This window comes from Hesperophylax consimilis, chromosome 2 (assembly GCF_061612785.1).
Source record: "Hesperophylax consimilis isolate HC1 chromosome 2, BYU_Hcon_1.0, whole genome shotgun sequence".
NCBI lineage: Eukaryota > Metazoa > Arthropoda > Insecta > Trichoptera > Limnephilidae > Hesperophylax > Hesperophylax consimilis.
Window position 1 is genome coordinate 45,028,993 of NC_142837.1, and position 25,737 is coordinate 45,054,729.

Consider the following 25,737-nt stretch of genomic DNA (forward strand, 5'->3'; position numbering starts at 1 on the left):
TGGTATGACCTCGGTGATGATATGACCTCGGTGATGTTATGACCTTAGTGATGATAATGTCCTCTGTGGGTATGACCTCGGTGATGGTATGACCTCGGTGATTGTATGACCTCGGTGATTGTATGACCTCGGTGATGGAATGACCTCGGTGATGGAATGACCTCGGTGATGGTATGAACTCGATGATCGTACGACCTCGATGATAGTATGACCTCGATGATGGTATGACCTGGGTGATGTTTTGACCTCGTTGATGGTATGACCTCGGTGATGATATGACCTCGGTGATGTTATGACCTCAGTGATGATAATGTCCTCTGTGATGGTATGACCTCGGTGATGGTATGACCTCGGTGATTGTATGACCTCGGTGATTGTATGACCTCGGTGATGGAATGACCTCGGTGATGGTATGACCTCGATGATCGTATGACCTCGATGATGGTATGACCTCGATGATGGGAGGATGGTAAGACGGTAACGGTGTGATGATGGTGTGACTGGATGACGATGGCGGAAACGATTTGAGGGGCGTGATATCGTCACTCTAACAGTGTGACGGTGTCACGTGGTTCGCTGCGACTCTGTGACTAACTCTGGATAGATAGGTACCCTTCCGCGCCATTTCCTACGCTCCATTAACACACTAGCGGTATTTTAATTTGAAGCACGCTTAAATTCTCTTGGCAGCAATTTAAAAAAATATATTTTTATTATGTTTCTATTTTCATTACTCTCCGGTATTATAATTTTCCATTTTAGAAAATAAAACCCGTTTCTTTCTTTATATTTTAAAGATGAACCTGTATTGTGGATGTTTCCTAAGCCGAAATAATATTACACTTTGGATGAGCTATTGTAATTTTTTTATATCTAAAATAAATTAAGATTAATATTTTACAAATTTCTACCTAAACTAACAAATATATCCGGAATTACTTATTGTCATGGTAGTTGATCGGCACTAATGATTTTAATGACGTATTAAATCTCATTATCTTAACATACATTCAATATTAGCTTCAGTAGACGTATAATAAAGGAACACAATATAGTGTACGGATAGCAATAAACTCCAAAAATAGCGTGAATTTCATCTGAAATAACGTGAAATTCACCTAAAAATAACCCAAATTTTAGCGAACACTTTGTGGGTATACATAATTAAAATAAAATAACTCTGTTTGAATCCCACTTTATAATCTATATTTTAACTAACCGGTTTCAGTTCAACCCGAACCTTTATCAGGGTATATAAAAACATATTGTTTATATCAATAAACCGGTTGGTTAAAAAAATAATATAATAAAGTGGGATTCAAACAAAGTTATTTTATTTTAATTATTATACTTAAGTTAGTTTCAACATTTATTTTTTTAGTTTTTCAAGACTTTTGGTTAAGTACTTGGTACGATTTTCTTGGTGACCGGATAACTCATCAAAATGATAATACAACACACCTATAAAGAATGTTATAAAGTTATGAAAAGTGATGAAACAAAAACTAGGTTACATATGTAACTATTTAACTTAGTTTTTGTTTCATCACTTTTAATGACTTTATATCACATTTTAAGGGTGAGTTGAATTGTCATTTGAAGGAGTTTGTCATGAAACCAATTTTCTTACATACTTAACGAAACCCATTCTTATCTGGCATAAGTAACGTTAATCTTGTAAATAATAAATAATAACAATCTGCCAAGAGATCTCTCACGCCGTTCATCCGCCACCACTAGAATCCCCTTAGTTCACCACCGGATCGATGTGCGCAGAATTCCCGCGCACATCTCCCCCCCGAACACGCCATTACCGCCTCTATAACCTTTGACATAACGCCTAGATTCCTTTGTCATTGAAGCGCGACCCTCGCGAGCATACTGCGAGGCAATTTGATCCTTGCGGAGATTGACATAGGCGCGATTCTTGCGTGGAGTTTAATTGATTAACGAGCATCCGTACAAATTTCGTGAGGAGCTAGCCATCGTCTCATATGTTCGAAAAGTCCCGATCGCGCGGTGGACATATTGTTTGCAATTCCTTTATTTTGGTCGATTCTCCGAGGTAAAGTGAAGTTTTTCATCGCTTTTCTAACAGTGTTTTGCAGCGTTTTAGCTGGATTATTAAATTAAGCCATCAGATTATCGGGAGTGTCACAGAACTTAGGATAAAAGACCGGGCGAACAGTTCCCCAGTGTGTTTTTTATGATTGTTGTGAAAAGCGTAGCAGGTTGAATTCCTGTGAAAAAAACTGGAAAATACATCTTCAAGGAAGGTAACATCTCACCTTGATTAGGTAGCCTCATTTTAAAATACCATTTCCATTTATTACACTGTACCACTATTATACAACTATCAATAATTTTACATCGTGCTTGTTTGTTATTCAGATAGTATTATTAATATTACTCAATATATTACCTACTTGTATAAAGATTATTTAAAAACGCAATGCTGTGATTTTATGCATAACTAGTGACGTAAACCCAGCGTTTCTCGTGGACTTATGAATGATTTGGGGTAAAGTTTTGAGGTTGTTAATTCTAGTGTACCTTGAAAACTGGGTGCATTTGTTTTACTTGATCGTGCCATGTCTTCCTCACCGCATCACTTCTAAGTTATACATTCTCTTTTGCACCTCATCTTACCTCGTCTCATTTTACCATAAATATTTTTTGATTCGTTTCTTCCTCGGGCATCCCCGACTTTTTCTACAATCCACATTGTAACTGTTAAAAAACTACATTATATCAACTTTAATTCGTATCCTTATCTCATTCCAGTGCAGAGCGTCCCGACTTCTTATATCATTCAAATCAATTTCTAAACACTCCTGGCACTAATAAGAACAATCTTTGAAAGTTTAATCGCAATCGGATGAATGGTATAATATATAATGGGACAAACAAAAAAACATTAATTTTTATGGTTCCATGATAACTCATCAAAATGACAATTCAACACCTATAAAAAGTGCCATAAAGTTATGAAAAGTGATAAAACAAAAACTAGGTTAAATAGTTACAAATGTAACCTAAAAATAAAAACTAGGTTAAATAGATACTTATGTAACCCATTTAACCTAGTTTTTGTTTCATCACTTTTCATAACTTTATAGCACTTTTTATATGTGTGTTGAATTTTCATTTTGATGAGTAATCCGGTCACCGATTTTTATATATAGAGATATTATATAAGTATATGGTTACCAGATGTTATTGAATTTTTATTGCTTAACCTTTTTCTTGATGCTTAAAAGAAAAGTTATATTAAATTGCAAGAGGAAAACAAAATCAAGGTCTATTATAATTTTTATTTGTAAAAATAAATTACTGTTTGTTGTGACATTACACTCTAAATAGTGTAAAATAAAGTCATATCCGCGTCTGTCCGTTTGTGCGCTTAGATCTTCCAAACTATGCAACGGATTTTGATAAAGTTTTCACTATCATTCAGAAAAAAAATTTCGGAAGGTTTATGTATATAATACTTCCATATTATATTTATAGAAAGTAGACAAAAATCGAGTTTTATCCTAGAATTCATAACCTCAATACTTTACTCCAAATCATTCATAATCCCGTTCAACGCCGGGTGTACGCCAACTAGTCTCTAAATAGTATAAATTTTTTAATTTTATATTTTATTTATTTATTTATCAATATAAAGTTTTTTACATGTGTTTTTCGACATCAGCTGTCTCACTAGGGTACACCTGTGTCGAGAATAAAATAAAATCGCTATCCCCGTCTGTCTGTTTGTGCGCTTAGATCTTCTAAACTACGCAACCGATTTTGATATTTTCACTATCGTTTAGAGAATTTCTTCCGGAAGGTTTATAGATATAAAACATACATATTATATTTATAAAAAGTAGAGAAAAGTGGAACAACGCCGGGTACACGTCAGGTGGTATATGAAATAAACATGTTTTATAAAACCCTGATGAAGGTTCAGGTCAAATCAAAACCATTTGGTTTACATATTATACTCAAATAAAGTGATATTCAAACTAAGTTATTTTTTTTGTACTAGGCAATTCACCCTAAGAGGAGTTTGTATTAAGTTATTTAATATCATTGAAGGAAAAGATAATAATAATAAATCTAAGAGAAACATAAAACAGAACGAGACACAGAATTATCCTGAATATTAAAGAGATTTTTAACATTCAGGAACAATGTTTTCTTTTTACTTATTTTGAAGCTTATTCCCATCAATTTAATATCATTGGAGAAGGAGATAATACTAGGAGATAATGATTCATCTTTTTATTTCTCTGTGTCTTGTTCTGTTTCGTGTATAACACAATGTTTCGTGTATCGTACATTTAACAGCTTTAGTCATTACCAATTACACATATTTTTAACAAAAAATATTGTGTTTAGCGTGCTGGCACGACATATTCAGTTATTAATTATTAGTAATTTACATTTAACACAGCGTTTGATGTAGGTTATATCGTTATCGGTGTCAATATTAGCTATTTGCAGCACGAGTTCAAGATAAAACCAATTGCATTTAATATGCATAGGGCATTGTCATCAAAACACGCCCGCTATTCAATCAGTTCACCGGTTGAAATAACAAAAGTTAACATTCATTATTAAATACTTATCAATGTGTAAATAGTCGCTTTCATTGCAAAATTGTACACCTGCAAAAATACCTATGCGTTTCCGATATGTTTCTATTCTTAAAACATCCTAAATCGCACGTATGTAAATGTACATGTAAATGTACATACGTGCGATTTAGTATGTTTTAAGAGTAGAAATATAAATAAATAAATAGAAAAGAAGGATAGGGATTGCAGGGTAGACCACACAACTGTCTCCGCACACTCTTTGCTTAATTTAAATTCACATTACATAACTCTCAAGAATTTGATTCACTTGATCGTACAGTGTGATATATGCAGAGATGTCCAAAATGGGTCCCCAAAACCATTTTAAATGCAAAATGGAAATGGGTCAAAATTTTTCCAGTTGAAAATGCAAAATGCAAAATGGTTTTTAGAAAAGCATTTCAAATGCAAAATGCAAAATACCTATTTTCAAAATGCATTGAAAATGCAAAATGGTTTCTCAGGTCAAACAATTAAAATAATTATATAATTTTTAAACAATTTTGTTATTTAATAATGGACATCAATGTAGAACAAACATATTACATGTTGGTAAATCCACGACTACAGATTATGAAACCACAAAAAATTTTCGCGGGACTAATGTTGACATGTTGCCAACGTAAAAACATAGAAACTGCTATTTAATATTACAGCGTCATGGCCCCATGTTCAGTATTTGAATCAGCATTTTTTGTAATGGTATCACTCAATTGCCAGGCCTCCTACCAGGGAGCACCTTGACAAATGTAAAATATCTCTCATAGCGAAGTTGAGGACCGACTGATATTTGGGGCTTATGAAAAAAAGATGAGTGGAGATAGTAGGAAGAATGTTGCAAAAAGCATTTAAAATGGAAAATGCATTGAGAAATGCATTTAAAATGCAAAATGCAAAATGGTTTTTAGAAAAGCATTTAAAATGCAAAATGGAAAATACCCATTTTGCATTTTGCATTTCCATTTGAAATGGATTTATTTGAAATAAAGCACATCTCTGGATATATGACATATTCCTATACCATAGTACTAAACTCTACAAAAAAATTCCACTCTCATTCAAAACTCACAAAAATATTATAACATTTAAACCTCAAATAAAAAGCTGGATATAAAAGATAGGGAGATCAGAAATAGAAAATAAAAAGCTGGAAATAAAAGATAGGGAGATCGGAAATAGAAAATAAAAAGCTGGATATAAAAGATAGGGAGATCAGAAATAGAAAATAAAAAGCTGGAAATAAAAGATAGGGAGATCGGAAATAGAAAATAAAAAGCTGGATATAAAAGATAGGGAAATCAGAAATAGAAAATGTAGGCTGAAACCGGAAGCACTCAACTGCACCAAAAACACACTAATATATTTATAATTACTTCATATTATCCAAAGTAATAATTTTTTATAATATGTAAATGAAATCCTCAGCACAGGAGATCCCAGTGGGTACATCATTATCTCTATTTGTTACAAAAAAGGAAGATAATAATACATGTATTATTATTATCATGTCTTCCTCGGGCGTTCCCGACTTCGTTCACCATTAACTTCCGAGTTATACACCTTTCTTGCTTCATCTCCTCCGTACGCTCAAACCATCTGCTTGTTTATTTTTTAATCATATTATAAGATTACAATGGTTATAATATGTACATATTCATGATATTATGAGGTTGTAGTGGTTACAATGTGTATGTATTAAATATATTATGAGTTTAGATTGTTTATTATGAGCAAGTATTAATGATAAATTGGAGTTATGGTGGTAATAATGTGTATGTATTATGAGCTTGTATTTTTTTACTATGAGCAAGTATTAATGATAAATTGGGGTTATATTCGTTATGATGTTTACGTATTAAAGATAGTATGGTGTTGTGTTGGTTATAATGCGTATGTCTTAATGAGGTTGTAGTGGTTATACAGTTAAAGTGGTCATAAAGTGTGTGTATTAATGATAAATTGGGGTTATAGTGATTATAAAGTGTTGGTATTAATGATAATTTGGGGTTATAGTGGTTAAAATGTATGTATTAATGATATTATGCGGTTAAAGTTGGTACCACGACCTCCGTGGTTGAGGGGTAAGGCTCTCAACTAGTAATTCGAAGGTCGCGGGTTGAAATCAACTCAAGTAAATTTGATTTACATATAAATTAAACACTTTGTTTGCACCACTTTTAATTAATAATAATCTATTAGTTTTAAAGCTAATGGCTTGTTCTTCAGTATAATTAAAATGAAATTTATATGTAATCAAAATGACCAGTAAACAAGTGAATTATTTAATTAAAAATAGTATTTAACATATGCACTTGCGGCACGTCCTAGCGTGGAACATACTCTCAGTAACTCACTGGTGTCGCCCTGGTGTAAGTCCACCATTCCGAATCGAAACGTTGCTTCAAATTGCTTTAGCTGTGTTTGATGACCAGATTTGAATAACCAGGTATTCCCCCACCTTTCTCTCTCCCTATCTCCTTCACCTCCCCACTACCTTTTAAGCCTCACAACATACCCTAACTGGGGATGCCATAGTCTCACTTGCTCTAGACCTAGACGGTTGGGAACAGTTGGGAGTTGGGACTCTTGTGCGGTATTCACATTTAAAAATCAAAGAAAAAAATGTAAGATTTGTTTCTATTACGGACATAATAATATGTATTGTATTGTATTGCGTAATGCGTGCGTGGGGGTATGGCGGTAGGGGTTGTTTTTCCGTGACGTACTCTGAGATTTCCAAGGCCAGTCCTTGGAAACGCTTCGAGAGGTGAAGGTTATTTTTATCCTTAGATACACGCTGGGCTTTACTGATTTACCTGGATTAATTAATGCTATTATTAATAATGAATGTTGAATGGAAATGTATTATTGTTCATTAATTTCGATCAGGTATTTCTTGATATTTAGGTTTGCTAAATACAAAGATGCCTTACAAGAAACTGTTTGATTATTTTTTTATAATATCAGTTACTACACATTGCTCTGTTACTACGTTCATAGTACCGTACGTATTTATTTTAAACTATGGTTATTATGTACAATTATTGAACTCCTTGTACAATAGTACTATTAATGAAAATAACTTGTATTGTACCAGCTTATTCGTTCTTACACATACATTTTCATTTAAATCACGCATTTTTTGTACATATTTTACTCGATCAATCAATTTTATAGTATGAACATACATTTTAAAACCATATTTCAAACCATTTTCGTAGCTAAAGGCTTAATTTGAATGTATTATATTAAATTTTATACTTATCTAGGTTTGGAGCTTTTCAAAATGAACCATCCGGTGACAAAAGTTGTACACTCTTCAATATATGTAGGTACTTTATAATACAAATGCAGCAATAAAATTAAAATAATTTACATACGCTAATCTTTATTTCTAATAATACATTTTGAAAGTATATTTTATCATGTATTAAAAACAGTTTTTAGTTTTCGGATACGTTTAAAAATATTCCTGAATATGCCAGAGGCCTCAGGGATTAAAAAAACAAACCCACAAACACACCGGGACATTCGTCATTATATTTTATATAGATAAACAGATATAGAAGATTAATCATGGAGAACATTACGCTATACCTACGCATCAAAGCGTTTTTTATAACACCATGTGTAAACCAATACATACCTGTTTCACCCGACGGATGATTTGTTATAAGTGTGGGCGTGGCGACGATTATACGCCATGATCTGCTAGCCATGCGATATTCGTCAGATCAGAGAGCGCCGTCATCTGTCAAGTGACAGATCTCCATATAAAGAAAAGATATTCCGCGGCAGTTCCCCAATTGATCTGACCCCCTTTCCTGAGAAAAATTATACCGTAGTGTGACAACTCAACAAATAATCTGCATAGGACACTTCCAAATAAACGTTGGTGCGTACAGCGTAATGTGTCTTAGGCAAAGAAGCAACATTAATCAATACTGTCGTATTAAATATTACTTATTTAAGTTAAATACCGTATTAACTATGACTATGTCGTTGCAAGCTCATTTTTAGAGCTCCTATTACTGTTGTCAGGTAGTTTTATCGATTTATTAGATTGGTTTACCTAAAGCTATACACGCCGGCTACATAATATTTCACTTTGAAGTTTAACAACCTATAAAATGTATTTTTTTACAGACGTCATTTATGACCAATTTCAATGGTAACCTTGTAACTACGTGAAATGCTCAGTATTATTTGTATAGTAAATAAATTGGTTTGTATTCAGATGAGACCCGAAGCGAAAAACAGAAAGTGCGTATCTCCAACGCTGTAACGGCGAAGGACCGGTTCATATCCCGGCGCGCGCAAGTAAATTTTATTTCATTAATTTGTGTTCACAATTAATTCATTTAAAATTATCATGTTTTAACTGTACCGATTATTTTTTCTTATGTGAAATCGTTTACGTGTTTATTTGGATTTTCTTATTGGCATTTTTTCAACATTATGGTACCTACCTGCCCAAAGAAAGATTAAAAAAAAGAATTGCCTTTGCTATAGTGACGTTTCTTTGGATAAATTGTATAATTGCTTATTTGAAGTTTAAAAAAATGTTACGTAAAATATATGATTTATAATTAAGCAGATAGATATTTAAGTACCTTCTTACAAATTTTATAATAAAAAATATTGTGTATTCATATTTACATTGTGATTGAACATGTTCATCATGTTGACAAAGTGCTTAGTTGTGGTTTAACGGAATAACACTTCAAAGAACAGTAAATAAAAATTTAAAACTCCAGATATTTGGGAGCAGTCCCTACTCCGTTTGGATTTAAAAAAGAAGATTAACTATGATGAACTATGGCATTTGAAATTTAATATTCTGTTGTTATTTCTGTTAAAGAACTGTGGAAGAGCAGGAAATGGTAATCTTGCAAAAAAACATAGTCTAAATTAAGAAGGGAACCGTTTTTAACATTAACTCTACATGGGACTCCTTGGGGAAAACCAATTCCATCGACCGGTCAGTGGTTGAGTGGGCATAGCGCTTGGGTCTCACCCGAGCGTCGCGTGTTCGATTCCTCGGCTGGCTAAGTCCTCCATCACAACACAAGCAACATTTTCGGCTTTCTGTGGTGGTAGTAGGAGATTTTCAAACATTGTTGGGTTATTCGTAACCCGGGAATGTTTGTCTTTCTTTAAAAAAAAAAAATATCTGTGCCTATGTCATCCTTCGAGGTACTATAGAAAGGAAGTTCTGGGAAGCAGAAATATATGAGGGGTGGGTAGGAAACTGGCGATCAGTATCTCCAGGACTGAAGGAAGTATGAATCCATCCCTCCCACTGCGGTGCAAGGCGATAGGTCGAGAAAGTCCAACTGGAGATGTCAAAGGGTCACCCTCAACCGGCCTCCGCCATAAAATTGGTTTATTTGAGAAAAATTACTGATAGCAAAATATTGAAAATTTATTAAAATTATTCGAAATCCGGTTAAAAATGGGATTTGCAGGCGCTTAACGAATGTATTGATTGGTTTTCTGATAAACTTTTAGTAAAATACCAATCTTATCTTTTAGTAAAATACCAATCGGAACACGTGTTCATAAAAATTCGCTCTATCGCATTTCATATTTTCAAGACAAAATGTAGGTGAATGAACACGTGTTTCGATATTATTATGAACTTACTAAAAGTTTTTTCAGGAAACGGCCTGCAATACCGTTTTTAACCGGATTACCAATAATTTGAAGAGATGCTTAAAACACACATCCGCTGCCAAGATCTGTACAAACTTCACCCTATGAACCCGGGCACCCCTGATAAGTCCCCAAACGTAGCGAACAACTTGGGGTGGCCTATGGCAGAGAAGGTGATGGTTATCCAATGGATGGTTCCCAGGGCGGCAGTATTCATACCCGCCTCCCAAATTGAAGATGCGACAGTGCTACCTTCATCGACGATTCACGTCGTTTACATGCGGTATTCAAAGGTCTTTTAAAATAATAGAGGGACGTCATTATTTTTTACTGCTGGTCCGGACATGTTTTGTCCAAACATTTAAAGTCCCAAAATGGACCATGACGATCAAGTGACCAGTACTTACGATTAATCCTGTGTTTCCACAACTTTAAGAAACTTCCTCACTGTTGGTTCTACAAACTTTCCATACCAGATTATATCTAAACAATATTGGATTGATAGGCGAAACTACCGATGATTTTAAACCGATTTTCCGAGCACGGTCCCGCTGTTGATACCCAGACTGATGTTGATAACGCAATTAACCAGAATTTGATATACGCTGGCAACACTAGCCCATCTCTCTATGAATCGACATTCCTAAACGTCAGAGGGATACGTAAACGTTAAAAATACTAATAAATTGACAATGTTGAATTGAAATAATTAATTTAGTATACATTGGCAGTCCGCATGTACTTTTTGACACTAAAAATGTAGTTAATTAGTTCATGAGGTTGTTAGTCATAACACTCATAGCTAAAAACTTTTGTTTCTCCAAGTTGGAACGGAATCAATAGATCGTGTCTTAGTTGAATTAATTAAACCTATAGATCCTGTATTCCGTTTCTTTCAATTCTAAGAGCTTAGTTAGTTCACCTCCATTCATTAACTCTTGACAGGCCAAGATATCAAACAAAATGTCTGTAACCAAGTGGGTCTTCCGACGAAACCATGCATTTTTCTGTCTCATGGGCTTTTAAACTATAGAAATCCCAATTATTAAGTCAATTATTATTGGTAACATATGTATTTGGGCAGAAATACGTAAAATACAGGGTTTTCCAATAAGAGGAGTTATTTTGAAATTCAATCGTAAAAGATCAATGGTTTCGTTGCTTGTGTGGCATGTAGCGCAGTCTTGTTGAAAGTAAACGTTGTCCAGATCAATACCATTCAATTCCGGCCATAAAAAATCATTAATCATCTCTCGATAGCGCAATCCATTCGCCGTAACTGTTGCTCCAGCCTCACTTTTGAAAAAGTAAGGTCGAATGACTCCGCCGGAACATAAACCGCACCAAACAGTCACATGTTGAGGATAGAAAGGCTTTTCAATAATAACTCTTGGGTTTTCCGAGCCCCAGATGCGACAATTTTGCTTGTTGACGAAGCCACCGAGGTGGAAATGGGCCTCATCACTCAAGATGATTTGCATTTGATTCATTCAAGTGAATTTTAATAATTTCAATGCGTTGTTGAAGCGTGTATCGTTTCATTTTTATTAATGACGTAGTTTCTACTTGTCAAATGTCAAAAAATGACAGCTTTAAAAGTAACATCTACCGAAATAGCGGGCTATTCAAAATAACACCTCTTATTGGAAAACCGTGTACTAAAATGATATGTCAAGTATTTAAGTTAATAAGGAGGATAGTAATTTTAGGTACTTCCTACTCCCCCACTTGGCTGCGGGATAATTAATAAGTCAGTTATTTTATATAACGAACGACATTATCCAAAAAGTTGTGCATATTGTCAGCTTGTCTGACAACTTGGAGGCCATAACATAAATCATATTCTGACCGTGCTCGCAAATATCGTTAACTGACCATAGATGACGGATATCGTCAATATCGTATTGATTTGGGGCTAGACCTACTGGTCTAATTTTGTCGGTTTGACAGTCACTGGTCCGGTCATAACGCGTATGAAGTAGCCAGTGGTATTACTGGCAGTGTGGTGCGGTACCGCCTCATTAGGCGAGCGCTGGAGGGAGCTAATTGGTGATTGAGGATAGCGGTTGAATTACGGTACGGATGTTACAATGAACGGATCGCTGACTGCACCGTGCACACCGCTGTGTGCTGTTTGCAGGGCTACATGTTTCCCACCAGGCAAGTCAGTGCTGATACTGAGTAGCTATCAGTAACCATTACCTACCATCAGTTGGTACGCAACATGACTATTCAACTGTGTAGGTTAATTAGTTGTAATGAATCTGCCGGTAGCAGATCCACTCTGTGATGAAGGAACTATAGAAAGTGTTTAATTGTATGTTTTATGCGACTAAATCTGAAACCGCATTTTTGCACATTTACCCATCAAAAAAAATTATATAATACCGCAGAAGTTTACCAACTGCTCCCAGCCATCAGGAGCCTGTGGGGTTATGGTATCACCAATTGGGATATGTGTGAGGCAGTTCCATGATAACTCAACACAGTGACAATTCAACACACTTTTAAAAAGTGATATTAAGTCATTAGAAACGATGAAAGATTTATTTTTTTAACCTAACCTAACCTAACCTACTTATTAACCCAGTTAATAAAGTTTTTGTTTCATCACTTTCCATGACTTTATATAACTTTTTAAAGATGTGATGAATAATCATTGTGATAATTTATCCGGTCACCGTGTGAGGCTGAAGGTAGTGGGGAAAGGAGATGGGAAAGCGAAAGATGGGGAAGTACCTTGCTGTTCAGATCTGGTCACCCAACACGGCCAAGCCATTTCAAGCAACATTTCAATCCTGAGACTATCTTCTGCTCTGGAACGTGGCGCAAATTATTTAAAATGAGTAATTTGTGAAATAAACCAAATTAATTAGATCTAATTTACTTTCGCAAGCCGGGATTTGAACCCGCGACCTCCAGGTTGCTGGTCGAAAGCCTTACCCCCTCGACCACGGAGGCCGTCAATGTAAGAAATAATATTTTTTCTCTGTAGGTACCTACCAAGTGTTTGACGAATTTTTGACGAATAGTAGATAAATTTTAAAATTACTTACAAATATATGAAAACTACAGGCGTTCTGTACAGGGCCAGTAGATATTTTAATAGTATTAAGTTTCTATCACATAATATTTCTGATGAACGTATTACGTATTATCTTAAAGTAAGAAACGGTGGAAAAAATAATTTTAAGACTAAATTATTTGCAATATGTATTGTCGCATTCATTCTGGAATGAACATTGTGGTTTACCCGGTTTATTATGTGAAGCAAAATAAAGAACAGGCTCATTGTAAATTTGTACAGACTAACATTGCTTTCGTAATGTTAATCTATACAAATCTACAATTTTATTCCGAAATTTATGAAATTTTGCACACTTCACCTTCAAAAGAAAAGGAAGGTGACTGTCTACACGAGATGTCGAAAAACCACCCACCCACAAATTAGGATTTTGATACACTTGACGTACAAAATACGAGAATTTTGTTTTCTACGTCTGATATGGAAAAACCCTGTGTAACGCCGGGCAACGCCGGAACTTCAGCTAAATGGCTTATACATTCCATGTCGCCAGATATCACAGTAAGAGAGTTTTCGCTGCTTCAGATAAACAGATTTCAGATTTATAGATAAGATTATCGAATATACATCTCCGTCAAATGATATGCAACAATTACGTCAAAAGAAAATGCAAAACAAAAACAAACAATAGTTGTTATGATCATATTCGAGATAACCAACTAACCATCACGCCATTTCTCCGCAGGGGTAGGCAGAGAGGACGGCTGCCAAACAACTCGGTCTTGGCACACACTCCTTGCTTTTCATTTACATTCATACATACTCTTCTATTATTCTGACTCTTGGCATAGCCCGACTCAAGTATCTGATTCACTTGATCTTGCCATGTTTTCTTCAGGCGTTCCCAACTTCTGCTGCAATTTCTCACACTTCTTTGTTTATTCGTTTATTCGCTCTACATGACCAAATCATCTAAGCGTCTCTTTCTGAATCTTACTCGTTGCGCTTTCATCAGCCTTGCACTCTTTGCGGGTCTCCACATTTCTCAAACGATCATACATGGTTTTACCACACATACGCCACAGGGATCTCATTTCTCGTTTTCAGATTCGAGATAAATTATGTTATACTGCTGATGATAAACAAACCTAAATAACAAAGAATGTGACAAAAATCTTTTAAATCTTAACAAAAATACTTATTTCAGTTGTTTGTCTGTAACTCTGGTTTATTAAACTCTATAACTCGGATTTGATTTGAATTTGTTTGTTTGGAGAACTCAGCATCAAATTTTGGACAGCTTGGCAGTGATTATTTATCAAAGTCTGTGAACTACGCATACCTACTAAATAATACACGTAAAAATGTGAACCTGCCTACAAGAACAAAATACCAAATTTAGTATTTAATATTTTATTATAATAAATACTTTTGCTCGGTGACAGTCGTTAAAAATCACATTTCAAAGATATATATATTTTTTAATGTTTATTATTAATATTTTAAAGTATTTTTTTCTGTTTTCCCTTCTATTTTCTGTAATGTATGAATGCAGCTGAAACTCTGCAGATATACTCGTTGTCATCGACAACGAGTATATCTTGTTGTTTATAAGACAAGGTTTTTTATGCATAGCACATAGGATAACAAATTATTATGAGCAATAATTAATCTCCTGAAATATATAACAAATCGAAAATACCTCCCGAGTAAAAATAAATGCCGCCGACGGGAATTGAACCCGCAACTTCTGGTGTCCAGTTGCTGAGCTACGTCGGCTTATTTCCAATACGCCAAATAATTCAACACGTACTAGCACTTCAATCAACAATTACTGGTTATTATATTTTTTCACCTGTAAACAACCAACTTTATTTTTGTAGGAAAGGCTTTGTTAGTGCTAAATTTCCCACTAGATGGCGTCGAGACATATTATATCTACATTTGTTGGTGAAATATTTTGACTTGTCAAATATTATTATTTTTTATAATGATAAACTAATTATTTATTTATTTTTATTTAAGTACATAAAACAGGCATGGTGCCCAAAAATTTACATACATGGATGTTTAAATACATAATTATAACAAAAATAGTAACAAAATGAAAAAGCTAAATATGCAGAAGTAAATAACAAATAAAAATGGGTAAAGCGCGCTCTACACTCGCGGCGCGAACGGCCGCGAAGGCCGCGAAACACGAGTGTGGATCTTGTTCACGCCTTCGCAATCTTCGCATTCGCGCTTCGCGCCATTCCCCGCTTTTTGTCGGTTTTTGGCCCGCGACAAAGGGTTTGCGGCGAACAAGACTGAAGCTTTGCGAGTGTGGATGGACACAGTTCACGCGCGGATCGCGGCGTATATTCACGGCATGAATTCACGGCGTGACTTCGCGCGCGAGTGTAGAGCCAGCTTACAAGGTAAATACAGATATGTTCATAAACGATTTGTTATTGTTACACTTGTCTGGTGAGACACTGATTAGGTAGGTACAACGTTGCTTCTCTTTAAATAAATTAAATAAAGGGCTTCATCACAATATCAGCGGTAATAGGTTTTTTTTAAGTATTTAAATTAGTCATTAAAGATGTCATTTCATTATTAGAGCCATGTATAATGGTATAATTTCTTAATGTTCGCGGTACAGGGGAAAAATATCCTGTATTTGTGTGGTAGGCTTTAATATACAAAATGTCTTTCATCCTCCTTGTTGATTTTCTTGATGGTATATTGATGTTAATTTGGGATAAAATGTTTGGTGTATCAACTGATGCATGTATAATTTTGTGTAGAAGCAGTACGTCAGAGAGTTTACGTCTGACCGTCAATGAGTGTAGTTTATAGTGCAAAATTCGGTCATTATATGTTCCAAATTGACCAGATAAACCTTCACGATAAGCAATTACACGGGATAGTTTCCTTTGTATGGATTCAATCCTATAAATATGAATCTCATATTTGGGAGACCAAATTGTTGATGCGTATTCGAGAATACTTCGCCCAATTGATTTATATAATGTTAAAGTTAATTCTGTACTTTTAAAACAATTTGTGATTCTAAGCGTTAATCCTAATACTTGTGATGCACTAATATAATGTTTATATGACAAGGTTTTTTATGCACAGCACAAAGGATAACAAATTATTATAAGCAATAATAATTCCCGTCGTCGGCGGCGGCATTTATGTTTACTCCGGAGATATTTTCAATTTGTATGGATATTTCAGGAGACTAATTTTATTGCTTATAATAATAAATATTAGATGGTAGAACGATTGCATCAATACGTTGGCATATTACTTAGGCGCAAGTGCTCTCTTGTAACTTAATATCCTTCTGTGGGCTGTCGGACTATATAATCCAATCGATCAGAATATCTGGGACTTCTCTACTTATTTGTGTGTTTTATTGTACACACAAATACAGGGCAAATGGTAATATTATATTACAAATATTCTTACTGTTACCAGGCAGTGACATAAGTACCTAGTTTCATTAAATATTTCTTGACGGGTGCTTTATAAAGCTTAGGGCTAGATAAGTCTTTAATTACGGGGGTTTGTTCGACGCTAACATTTTAGTTTTTTCTGATGAACGTATTACTAAAATCTTATATGTTTCTAGAGGGATCCCTACGGATGTAAGATATTTATATTTAAGATTATTAAAAACAGGACCTCACCATTAAAATATTTTATGTAAAACGGTTTGAATTCTTTATAAAACGTTTTTCAAGTATCACCATTTTACAAAACGGTAAGTACTATATTTTATTTTTCTAAATGATGAATTAATAACTTCTCAAGGGATCCCTCTGAAAACATTTGAGATTTTAGTAATACAGTCATCAGAAATAATTAGCTTGCTAAGGAAAAGTCGACCGTAGGTCCATCCATTAGGCCGTTCCTCGCGCCGAATATTGTTTTTACACAATTTATGTCGTTCAGATTCCCACTTTATTTAAGAGATTTGATAGGGCAAATTCAACCTTAGGTCTGTTCAATACACCAAGGCTGCGCATCGCATATTTTCATGCACGGCTGCTTCACTTAGGTCGTTAAGATTCTGGCATTATTTTAGAATAAAGTCTCGTCACCTCGACGTGCAGTAACAATCGGAATTCACATTACATTATTAACTTTACTTCCCGCCGCCTGTTTAGATTTGTGCAAAAAACATCGCAAAAAGTTTTATTTTATTTTGTTAAGTTCCAGCACAAATATCAAAATTTTATTGGATCATAAACTAATGAACTTAGTTTTTCATAAATATTTATACCATAAAACCATATCCGAAAATAGGATATTTCGCACTTCGAAGCATTTTTTAAAGGCTTGATCTGATACTTTTTATTTTTATAAGCTTGTCAAAAGACTTGAAACAAAAAAAGTGATCTATAATAACGATAAAATTGTCAAACCAAAATAGCGATATTATGAAGAAATTAACCAGTTGCTACAAAAATAAAATACGCAACTTCGGATTTAATTTTATCAACTACATCTGCAATCAAACACGACACAATCTAATCTTTATGGTTCGACAATTTCATATATGCTCAAATAAACCGGACATTATATTTACTTTTTAAATATATCGTTTGAATTTAACTCTTGCTTTCGGTAAAGAATGCGTGTAAATGTTGGAAGCAGAAATTAACCCACTTCCCGACATCCGATCGAGCTGAAACTCGTCAGATAGACTTGTTGTCAAAGATAATGCATTCTATCAACTTTTGGTGTTAATCATGTATACACACGCGGATATATAACCTTTTTCCTGAAATGTGACGAAATTACAGCAGTTGATAGACGAAATAAATGTCGGTCCCACTCGATCGGCATTTAGCGAGGTTAGTAGAGTAGTTGACTCTAGTTCCTGTGTAGGAAGGTTCAATCCTTAGAAGACATTTCAAAATACTGATGTATTAAATTTAAATATATATATTTATAATATCATTACTAACAGAAAATATTAAGAACAAAAGTCATGAATCCGTTTGTTTTACCTGTGTGTAAGTAACCACTTTACTTAGGTAATAAAAAAAATTCAAAGTTTCTACCGAAAATCAATAGGATTATGTCCGGTCTACAAACTTTCTTAAATCTGGGACACAAACGGTAAGGGAGAATGAAACCCTTCCTATACGAAGGTCTCTCATTTCCAAACTCTCAGTGGTTTTACATTCCAACTTCTCAAATTTCTTCTCCTTGGAAGCCGTTTGAACTAAACGCTCAGTTCATAAATTGGTCCCAGGCGGGTAGAAGGCTCTAGCAGATATATGTAGGCTTTGGATGGCATAAATATTCTAGCCGTATTACCATAACGACCCGTGTGTGCAATCTGGGAACTATGAATTCTTGGAGCGGTACCCGTCGCTAGTAGCTTCCCATAAACAGATAAGGGTGGCTTGGAGCTATATATGTTCATCTACCGGGTGACATAAAACTGTGCACCTCAAATCGGAGTTGGTATTTGAATTTTAAAACACCTTTCTTTGTGTAACACCACACAACGATTCCCTTGTCAGTACTGTTTATATAGACACATGAATCAGATTCGCTATGGGGGTGGTTCTAAAATAGGCTCTAGCTCCCCAGGCCTCAGTCATCTTTTGACAGAAGGTCGTAGTGTGTCCGCTTAAAGCGAAGCTTAATGCCAAATCACTATTTTGATTAATCTTTATAACGAATTGTTGTACATTATGAATACCAAAAATATGCTTTAGATAAATTGAAGGTTTTCCTCGAGTAGAATACAAATAAAAAAATAAATTACTTAATAAAAATATAAATGTATTTTTCAATAGAAGTGTATGAACGCATAACGGTAAAAACTTTTAAAAAATACAGTATTATAGCTAAGATTATCTCTGACAGTTTCACTTGATTATCTTTTTTGCTTTCTTATAAAATTATTTACAAAATAAATAAAAAACAGTTTTGTGCTTGAAATCGAACGTTTCTAGACTCCGTTTGTCAAGCAATTTTAATGCCGATTGCCTACTATATAAGGTACACCAAGAATATACACATTTTTGGCTTGTAGCTTCCTCTTAATCGAACTTTTTAGGTCAAATCGAGCCGTTTATTATGATTGCTCTTTTCGTGTAACAGGCCCGCTCATCTGGAATAAATTTCCCTCAGCTCTTACTAATCTCCAGAGTTTGGATGAATTTAAACGGGCTTTAAAAACAAAATTGTTACCAAAATCTTACCATTCATAAATCTTAACTTCTTTTCAATATTTCATAATAAGCCATATTCTCAAACTTCCGGTAATTGTTTGGTTTTGGTTGCCTCCTTATTGTACCTTTTTAAATGTCTGCTCAGAAGATTCTCATTTCTGAGCACAAACTGTCTCCTGTTTTAGTTTTAATGTTCTTGTTGTTGCTGTTATTGTTATTCTTTGTTTTGTCATCGCTTTGTGTAAACTTTTTTTTTTTTTTATTTTTTTTTATTATCAATATAAAGTTTCTTTTACAGGTTTTTTTTTCGATGTCTGTCTCACTAGGATAAACCTGTGTCGAGACAGACGTATTTGATACATTAAAAATGTTTACATATTTTTTGATACATTAAATATTTCACTACATTAAATGACATTGTGAAAAAGATAGAAAATAATAAATAATAATAATAAATGATACATTTGTTAATCAGCATCTAGTTGGAGTACATACTTATGTAGGGATTTTTATAAAAAAATTTATCATGGATCTGTCTTGGCTGATGATCCAAGATTTGATGTCTGTTTTATATTTCAGAAAAAAATCGTTCAGTCTAATGGCTAGTGGGAGAGCATTATATAGCCTTGTTGCAAAATATCTAAAGTTTCTCTGGCCAAAAGTTGTTTTAGCGAAAGGGATTTGTAAGAAATTATGTCCTTTTGTTCTAGTATCACGAGCAGTTTGGATATTGTCAAAAGTAGTTTTGTGTTTGAAGAGGTATGTTAGTATGTTTTTGGCATAAAGTTGCCTAATGTCCATAACACAGATTTTCCTAAAGATTTCATCCGAACTGCTTGTGATTGGTAGTTTGAGGATAATCTTTATTATAAGTTTCTGAGCTTTAGATATTGGATCAATGGCGGCAGCGTTTGCTCCTCCCCATGCTATGATACCATACTCTATTAAAGATTGACAAAGTGCATAGTAGATTGTTTTGAGCTGGCTTAGGTTGAGAAAGTTGCGAGTTTGTCTAAAAAAATAAATGAATTTTCTAAGTTTGTTTGCTGTAGAGGTTATATGTTCTTTCCACTTTAAATTGCTATCAAAAATAATACCTAAGTATTTAATTTTAGTTACCTGTTCTAAATAAGAAATAATAATAACTATATATTTAGTGTTATAATATTAGATCTGTATTGGGTAAGGCACACAGTAGGAATAATTTTAAGAACATGGCCACTAATACTAAATTACCGTTTTTAAGTTGCTATAATAAAGTGCACTTGAAGTGAAAAGAAACTAAACTGCGCTATAGAAATGCCATGTTATTATTATTATTATTATATTGCAATGAAATCTAAATAATGAGAATAATTCTGAACGTATCCGAAAACTGTTTTTGAAAGGTGTTAAAATTTGCTTTCAAAATTTATTATTAAAACTAAACATAATATATGGTTTTGACATAAATTTTTTTTATACACATTTCGATTTTTGTAACTATAATTACTGATAACAAAAAAATGTATAAAATCATTTGCATTCTATTAGACAAATGTATTAAAAACGTTAATTTCTCCTCGCTTTCTGGTCGTTTCATAATAAAATAGTTAATAAAAAAATCACGAAGTTTCATAATTTTTATTCAAATTTTGTTTGGAACCTTTGGTTTAATAAAAGTGCACATTAAAATTTTTCACTATTAAATTTATAGATTTGAATATAAAATGTGGCATGTTTTATTTCTAACACCGATTAGATCATATTTCTCACCATGACAGTAAGGGAGATACAACGATTTATATGAGATCATATTATGTGTTGTTCCCAAAAGCGAACATATTAGTCTGTAGGACTAGGAAAGGATTTGAGTGTGTCTTGAATTGAGCACAATTCAATCAATTAACAAATAAATTTTGTATTTAAATAAAAAATACTTTTTTTATTATTAATTATCACATATACCGGTTTCGCTTCAATCAGCCTTCATCAGGATGTTATTAGTAACTAAAAAACTACGACAGAGAATGCGCTTATATATAGGAAGCCAGAGGGAGACAGAATATGACTTAATAAGTAAGAGTATATACTAGACAGAGACAAAATACATGAAAGAGATTACCAAATTGATAATTGATATGTGGGAGTTAGAAAACATTACATGGGTGTGATAATGAAAAAACGTAATAGTTTACATAATAAAAAAAATTACAGAAAATAATAATTTTACAAGAATTACACTAATAATAATAAATGTTAATGGCATAAGGAACAATATTCAACATTTATATATATATAATATTATGATGTGGAATGGATTGTGGAAAACAGATTAAATATGGGGCTATAAAGTGTGTGTGTTTTTATTAGATAGTTTGATTTGATTATTTGATAATTGGTCAGACATATTCGTATTTAAAGACTTCATAATTTCTAACGATTCTAAATTATCTAACTTAATACCTATGTCATACTGTAATATCCTGATGAAGCGTGACTGAAGATAAACCGGTAGATGTGCTAATAAACAAAGTATTTTATTTAAATATAGAATGTCTAACCACAAAGTAATTGCTTCCAATTATTTTGTGGTTAGACTTTAATTGCTGCAACGTAAAAAAATTAATAAAAATCTATTGTGATTCACTAGATTAATCAGATACTTGAGTCGGGCCATGTCAAGAGTCAGAACAATAGAAGAGTATGTATGAGACGATGTATGAATGTGAATGAGGCAAGGAGTGTGTGCCAAGACCGAGTTGTTTGGCGGTCCGTCCTCTCTGCCTACCCCTGTGGAGAAACGGCGTGATGGTTAGTTAGTTTTTTTTTTCTAATCTATTTTAAACTTAAGGCGATGCAATATTTTAAATCGAGCCGCTATCAATAACACCCCTTACGTAGATGGCGATAAAGTTTAAACACCATCCGCCTGTTTTGATTTATGCAAGAAAAAACATGGCCAAAAAGTTCCTTTTATTTTAATTTGTGGATGTTCAGGCATAAATATTTTTTTTGATCATTTTATAAATAACTTAATTTGCCACGTTATACATTAAAATCATAACTGAAAATGGGTTCGTAAGTAGGAGATTTTGAACTTTAAAGCAGTTTTCATAGGCCTTATAATTTTTTTTTTCTGGGTTTATAAAAAGACAATACAATACATAAATATACAATAAAATCATAACTGAAAATGGGTTCGTAAGTAGGAGATTTTGAACTTTAAAGCAGTTTTCTTAGGCCTTTACATTTTTTTTTCTGGGCTTATAAAAAGACTTATCTAAAAAATACTTGATTATTTAAAAGGCCAAGATGTATTCTACTCGTAGTATTTAATTAAAGCAGCTGAAACATTTTTAGACGACCAAATTTTCAAACCATAAACACATGATTTTACATTACTACGCATGGCATCGCCTTAATATTCCTAGAGCACATTAATGAATATTTTAAATATTGAAACATTAGAGAAGAGACGGAAAATAAACAACCAAACCTTTTTAATTACAATTTTTTAACTCTAAATTCGATTGTTACGAACTCCTGCATTTTATAAACCTACATGTACCCATACGAAAAACTAGACAAGCATTAACTTTTTATAAAATTATATACATATTTTTCTAACTATAGTTTGCATTCCCCAATACAACATTTGCATAGTCTTGGTAACAAATATTTGAATGAAAAATTTGAGCAAACTTCAATCGTCGTATGTCTAAACTATTTCTACCGAGTAATTATTGTTAACAAAAATTTTATACGTTTTTAATTAATTATTATCGTTGATTTGGAGGATATAAATAAATGATCTAATATGGCGTCACGTATTTATCTTTTATGTTTTCAATTTTTTTTTATCTCATATGCTATGTTATTTATATTTTTTCAAATAAAATGTACTGTATTGTATGTAAAAGGCCTTTTCTGAAAATAAATAAATGCTGAAAAAGACAATTAAAATTTTATATAGTTGTCTGAATTCACATAAGCAGTTGCAATTTTGAAAGTGGCAATTAAGGTTAAATGCGGCGCTTGTTATAATCTACGTGTTCATAGATGGCGTTAATTTGTGTATTTTATTACGTTGTTTTCATGGTATTGCTTTACAATATTTAGACACATTATTTGTTTGCGTCCGCGATATGAATATAAAAAAAAAAACGTTTTGTCAACCCAATTTTTTCAAGAAAGAATTTTTTTTTTTTTTTTGATTTTCTAGATTCTTATATTCCATGTGAATCATTTAAATTGACTGAATTTAAAGTTAATGTTCTTTATACAAATAGAACGGCGTCATATGCGCCTCACAATTTTTACCTCATATGGGTGTTTCAAATATTACCTGGCTTTTATAGACTTAGAGGCCTTGTATTTTCTCGGTAGGGAAAAAATTTGTTACCTAAAAACCCTACTAAAATTGCATGTATTTTCCAGCATCAGCATCACCAGCAACCAACGGCGGCCATATACTACATACGTGTCTGTTTGTGTTGTGTTGGGATCGGGGGGGAAATTCGGCTGCGTCCTTTTGTGGGAATCCTTCCGCATTTGCCTGTTAGAGTAAGGGAAACCGCAGAAAACCTTACCCAGGAAGGAGCGGCCGATCGTCAACTTGAAACGTATGCGGCCTTCAGTAACATCGGTATATGATGTCCTGCATTTTTGAGGTGTGGGTGTGTGTGTGTGTGTGTCTATTTTTATGTTAATATATACTTATGGGAAGATAGAGAATAAACATACAAGAAAGAAATAAACAAATAATTTATCTTAATATTGTAAAGCAGTACCTTGCAAAAAGCGTGTTAAAAAAATTATCAAAGCCATCTATAAGACGTTGAAATATAAAAAACGTCGCGTTTAACCTTAAATTTGAATCAAAATTGTATCAATTGATCGTGCACAATTTCATGCAGAAACAAATAAAGCACATCACCACTGACAACCCAAATTAATATATTTGATGATAACTCATCAAATATATGTATTGATATTTGATATTTAATATTTGATATTTATATACAAAACCTTATATGTATTGATATTTGATATTTTAAGATGAAAATATCAAAAGCTCTCAATGAAAATGTGAAACTGACAAAATACAAAGAAAATTTAAATGAAGCGATCGCAACTGGGACTCTCCAAGATTCTCTAGTCTTTCTGGGACTGACGTCTCTTTCGGTTGAGCTACCCTTGCCACCTCAATACATCCCGTAATTTTTGTTAATCTCATACTTCTATTATTAAATTACTAACATGATTTTATTTCCCATAATTTTGTCCACCATCTTTTTTGTGTGATTGGAAAAAGGTATGAGGGGTGGGTAGCAATCTAGGGGTTAGTGAGTCCAGGAGTTACGAACATAAGAATCCATCCCTTCCACTGCCTTGCAAGGCGATGTTCCGAGAAAGTCCTGTTGGAGAGATCAAGAGGTCTCCCTCAACCAGTCTCTTCCGATTCGGCCTGCCACGCAGCTCCGCCATACCACCTCATAAACACGGAAACCTTGCTAAGTCACCAAACATAGCGAACCACTTGGGGTGGCCTATAATAATAATAATAATTGGATGACTTGTATAGCGCCGTTTTTGTGCAAAATCACCTCAAGGGCGCTGTACAAATTTATAATACATTTCTACAGTGATCTATGTTATTACTAACTATTTATGGAGATAATATACAGTACAATACTTACCTGGTAGGTCACTTGAGATTAACACTTAATTAACATTATCTAATTGTTTATTAGCGAAACTTAGACACAGGCTTTAGGACATAATTGGAATATTGAATATAACTGGACTTTCTCTCAGGAATGGTATATTTAATTTAAGGGTATGACAGCTTGAAGACAGTAAGTTTTTAGTTTAGACCTGAATTCTGTTGGACTTTTTATGGATTATGGACTATGTTAGAAGTGTTGGTTATCTGCACCCTGTACTGCCCGATTTTACTAATATGGGACGTAAAATGCCATTGCCTTATCTTTTTATTTACTGCATCCGTTTCATATTTTCATTAAGAATTGTAGATAAATAGACATTACCTTCGTCATGGAACGAATTATAAAGTTGTTTATACGGGATGTAACTATAGTCATAATTGCACCCACTAGAATAAACATCCCATCAATTAAAAGAAACTAATTATTATTGTAAGCTTGTAACAAGTTGAAGTATCCAGCTACTAGTTTCTCACCTGTCCATCACGCGATTCATTGTATTAACGGTGAAACTGCGTTGTATTTTTTAATTA

General features: G+C 33.6%; 1 protein-coding gene across 2 annotated transcripts in view; it reads left to right on the plus strand.

Moving 5' to 3' along the window:
• The first annotated feature begins 2,016 nt into the window (after positions 1-2,016).
• Positions 2,017-25,737, plus strand: part of LOC149426055 (uncharacterized) — a 348,593-nt gene continuing 324,872 nt past the window's right edge. Inside the window, exon 1 of one of the 2 annotated variants that reach the window (XM_089643334.1) lies at positions 2,017-2,297. The gene's annotated coding sequence lies outside the window, so the exon portion shown is untranslated. The remainder of the gene's footprint in view (positions 2,298-25,737) is intronic. The other variant, XM_089643325.1, reaches the window with a different exon arrangement.